The sequence below is a fragment of the Myodes glareolus genome, chromosome 26, assembly GCF_982192425.1.
Source record: "Myodes glareolus chromosome 26, mMyoGla1.1, whole genome shotgun sequence".
In the NCBI taxonomy this organism is placed as follows: Eukaryota; Metazoa; Chordata; class Mammalia; order Rodentia; family Cricetidae; genus Myodes; species Myodes glareolus.
The window spans coordinates 16250326-16255362 of NC_142051.1; positions in this window are offsets into that span (position 1 = coordinate 16250326).

A 5037-nucleotide genomic window follows, 5' to 3' on the forward strand; every position below is an offset into this window, starting at 1 on the left:
ATATTGTCCTGACTGTTCAGATCCTGTTTTTATGCTGGCATTTAGGCATCTGAGTTTGAGATGACTGTAGGTCTAGGTGCTATTATCTGGCTGCTCTTGTCGTTGTTGGGTGAGTGTTTTGTTCCTTGGTTACTCTTGCCCTCTCCAGTTCTTAGGAGAATGTGGTGAGCTGGGTGTTGGCTGGTAAGAAATTCTTCTGGGATCCTGCCAGATACGGCCACTGGGGATTCTGGTTAGAAAGTGTTTCTAGTTATTGGGAGCTGATAGGAATGGGGATAGGCTAGAAGGCAGGGGAGCTTCACAGGAGGGAGAAAAGCAGGTTCCACCCAAGGACCTGCTTACTCCCCTAGCAATGGGGGCAGAGAGTGTGGAGAGGCCACAGAGAAAGTCAGCTACAGAGCTGGGGAGGAGACAGGAAGAGGGTGTGATATGGAAGAGTGGGGGAAAGGATCTGCAGTTAGCCTCCCTGCCTCCCTGGCTGGTTTGGCCAGAGTTCCCAGAGAATGCCTGCTGAAGTTGGGGGAGGAAGGTTGGAGGAGATCTGTTTGATCCACTGGAAATGGGGGTAGTGGGGAGGGAAGACCACAGCAGGTGGTCTGATATGGAGCTGGGAGTGAGACAGGAGAACTGGACTGGAGGAGAGGAGGGAGAGTGGAAGTCTGTGATTCCACATCTCCAGTTTCTTGATTGTAGATGTTGAATGTGGCTAGCCTTTATTTTACAGCTAATATCCACTTATGAGTGAGTACATACAGTGTTTGTCTTTCTTGGTCTGGGTTACCTCACTCAGGATGATTTTTTTCCTGGTTCCGTCCAGCCGCCTTCAAATTTCCTGGTATCCTTGCTTTTAACAGCTGAGTTATACTCCATTGTGTAAATGTACCACATGTTCTTTATCCATCCCTCAGCTGAGGGACATCTAGGCCGTTTCCAGGTTCTGGCTATTACAAATGAAGCTACAATGAACATAGTTGAGTAAGTCTCCTTGTGGTATGATTAAACATCCTTTGGAATATGCCCAAGAGAGGCATAGCTGGGTATTGTGATAAACTGAGTCCCAGTTTTCTGAGAAACCACCACACTGACTTCCAAAGCAGTTGTACAAGCTTGCACATCCCCCAGCAATGGAGAAGTGGTCCCCTTGCTCTGTATCCTCTCCAGCATGAACTGTTGCTTTTGATTTTGATTTTTAGCCATTCTGACAGGTCTGAGATGGAATCGCAGAGTTGTTTGGATTTGCATTTCCCTGATGGCTAAGGATGATGGCTTAAGTGTTTCTTGGCCATTTGAGATTCTTCTGTTGAGAAGTCCTTGTTTAGATCTGTACCCCATTTTTAATTGGATTATTTGGTTTGTTGATATCTAGTTTCTTGAGTTCTTTATATATTTTGGAAACAAGCCCTCGGTTGGATGTGGGGTTGGTGAAGATCTTTTCCCATTCTGTAGGCTGTTGTTTTGTCCTATCGATGGTGTCCTTTGCCTTACAGAAACTTTTCAATTTCATGAGGTTCCATTTATTGTCATTCTTAGTGCCTGTGTTATTGGTATTCTGTTCAGGAAGCTGTCTCTTATGCCAATGCATTCAAGAATATTTCCCAATTTCTTTTCTGTCAGGTTCTACATATCCGGATTTATGCTGAGGTCTTCGATCTACTTGGATTTGAGTTTTGTGCAAGGTGATAAATATGGATCAATTTGCATTCTTCTATGTGCAGATATTCAGTTAGACCAGCATCATTTGTTGAAGATGCTTTCTCTTTTCCGTTGTATAGTTTTGGTTGAAAATCAGGTGTCTATACATATGTGGATTTATGACTGGGTCTTTGATTCAATTCCATTGATCCACCTGTCTGTTTTTTATTACTATTACTAGGTAGTAGAGCCTGAAAACAGGGAAAGTGATACCTATGGAAGTGCTTTTATTGCAGAAGATTGTTTTAGCTATCCTGGATTTTTGGTTTTCCATATGAAATTGAATATTGTCCTTTCAAGGTCTATAAAGAATTTTATTGGGATTTTTTTTAAATGAGCACTGCATTGCACTGTAGATTTCTTTTGACAGGATGGCCATTTTTACTATATTAATCTTACCAGTCCATGACCATGGAAGATCCTTCCATCTTCTGATATCTTCTTCAATTTCTTCCTTCAAAGACTTGAAGTTCTTGTAATACAGATCTTTCATTTGCTTGCTTAGAGTTCCACCAAGATATTTTATATCATTTGAGGCTATTGTAGTAAAGATGTTGAGTCTCTGGTTTCTGTCTCAGCCTGTTTATCATCTGTGTCTAGGAGGGCTGACAGTTGTGCGGCTTGGTCCTCTTGTGGGACTGCTGACGGTGGCAACAGGGGCTGTCTCTGACTCCTTTATAGGCTTTTGGGATCCCACCCCTCGTGCTTGGTTGCCTTACCCAGCCTTGGTGCATGAGGAGGTGGTTGGTCTTACTGCAACATGGTAAGCCATGCTTTGTTGCTACTCATGGAGACCCGCTCTTTCCTAGGCAGAGACAGAAGAGGAGGGGGCTGAGGGAGAAGCAGAGGGGGGATGGAGAGCTACTGAAAGAGGGAAAAGGCTGTGGCCAGGATGTAGAGTAAATAAATAAGTTTATCTTTTTTAAAAAAGTAGCTGAATGTAGTATCTAACCCAAATCCTTTGATACTCTTTCCCTATAGATCAAATGCCTTTAAGGGAGTCAGTGAACTACAACAGGAGATCACACAGGTGGCATCTGTCCCAGGAGCATCCTGTTGGACCCATGCCAATTATGCACACCTACTCTCTGCCACCCACTGATTTTTTGTTGCCATCACAGTGCTGAAGGTGATAGTCCAAACTAAACACCAGGCAGTTTTGGTATACCTTCACGCTGAGAACGCAGTTTTCAAAATAGCATTAATTTATTCTAGATGTTATTGAACATCTATTTTATGTCAGGCCGTGGCCGCTCAAAACTGACATTGTCCCAGGGTGGCTTACCTGTATGCCAGGATAGGTGATGTCAAATAAACTTAGAAACAAAACGTAACTCTGAATTGTAATGACTGCTTCCGAAGAAACTGTGCAACGTCATAGAGAAGCCCACTTTAGATTGGGTGGTCAGGGGAGGTCTCTGCAGAGGTGACACACTGAAGTAGAGGAGAGAGTATTCTAGAAAGGGAACTAGAAGTGTGTGAGCCTCTATAGAAGCAAAAGACTTCCAGGGTCACCAAGGCATGGTGAGGGAGTTGTCACGAAGCCAAAGATGTGCTGGTGGGGGAAGAATGGGAGGGAGTTGAGTCATGCTGGGTCCTGCGGGTGGTGTTCTGGGCGTGGTGTTGTATATTCATGGAAGGGGTAGCTATTAAAGAATTTTAGACACATGACTGGGTTATCATAATTGCATTCTGTGTGTGTATATGCATGTGTTTGTGTGGGTACAAGAGCATGTGTTGATGTAGATGTCCACGATTGTGTGTACAAAGGCACATGAAAGCCAGAGGAAAACCTTGAATGTCATGTCTTGGCAACCGTTCTCCTTCTTCTTTTTTTTTTTTTCTTAAAACTAGAACTCACCAAGTAGGCTACGCCAGCTGACCAAAGAGCCCCAGAAATCCACCTGTCTCCACCTCCCCAGTGCTAGAATGACAAGCATGCACCATCCACATCCAACTTTAAAAAAAAAAATGTATGAATTACCAAGGTGGTAGTGGTGCACACCTTTAATCCTAGCACTGAGGAGACAGAGACAGGCAGATCTCTGTGAGTTCAAGGCCAGCCTGGTCTGCAGAGTGAGTTCCTGGACAGCCAAGACTACACAGAGAAATTTCATCTCAGAAAACCAAAACAGAAATAAAATATATTTATTATCTGAGGATTTAGTATAACGTAGGGTGATCCTATTCATGCTTCTCCCAGTTCTTCCCCAGCTCCCTATCCACCCAGCTTCATGTTTTACATCCGGCTTCTTTTCTAGGGACCAAACTCATGTCCTGTGCTTGCAAGGCAAGCACTTCACAGATTTAGCTATCTCCCCAGCCCCTATATTTGCATTTTTAATCAGCTATAGGGCTTGGCCAAAAGTAAAAATGGCAAGTGCATACTAGTATAAAGAAATCAATAAATATATTATGAACAGAATCTGAGATCAAGGTCCACTGGAAAGGTCTAAAAGTCATTCTTGAAAAACAATGACACATTCCCAAGCCCAACTCATAGCAAACTCCAGAAGTCTCTGTCCGCATCTGTGTTCACTGTGGTTCACCAACAGCGTCAGGCCTAGCTACATCCCCAAAAGAGAGAGCTGTGAAAGGCATAACCAGATATGCAGCAAACCTGCCTTTCCTTCTGCCGTGTTACATAAAATCTTAATAAAGGAAAAATTCAACTCATGTGGCTTCCCAGAGAAAACAAGTCTAATTAAAACATGCATGCATACGTGCTTCCGAAAACCATGCCCCCACCCCCGGCACCAGCTGTCAGAGTTATAATGGTGCATCAAATGAGAGGAATCAATTTTACACAGATGAGTAAAGATATAATATTTCAAGCTGAGCCTGGGAATTAACTAAATTTACATGCATGTTGTAGTGGAAAGAGCATGGAATGTAATTTCAGAGGACATGGGGTCAATTCTTAGAATCCCTGCAACTTTAAGCAGTTGATGCGACTTCACTGAACCCAACTCTAGCTTCCATCCATATGTAAAATTGGGATAAAAATAATATCTACCTCACAGGAACATTGTGAACATGAGTATATTGAGGCCGATGGCTTTTCAGTGTCATTTTTAAGGATAGACATCAAAGGAACGTACGTGAGTTTCTTCCAAACAAACTCCGATTGCAACCAGAAACGAGAGGCTGAGGAAGTGGTTCAACTGGCAGAGTACTTGCGTGCAGGCTTAAGATCCTAAGCTTTGAGGCCATCTCTGCACTGGAGGGCTGGACACAGCCTGATCCCGGGGCCTGCTGGCCTCCTGATCTAGCCCCAGGCCATAGAGAGATCCTATCTCAAAACACAAAGAGGTAACAGTGGCTGGGGTTGACCTCTGGCCTCCA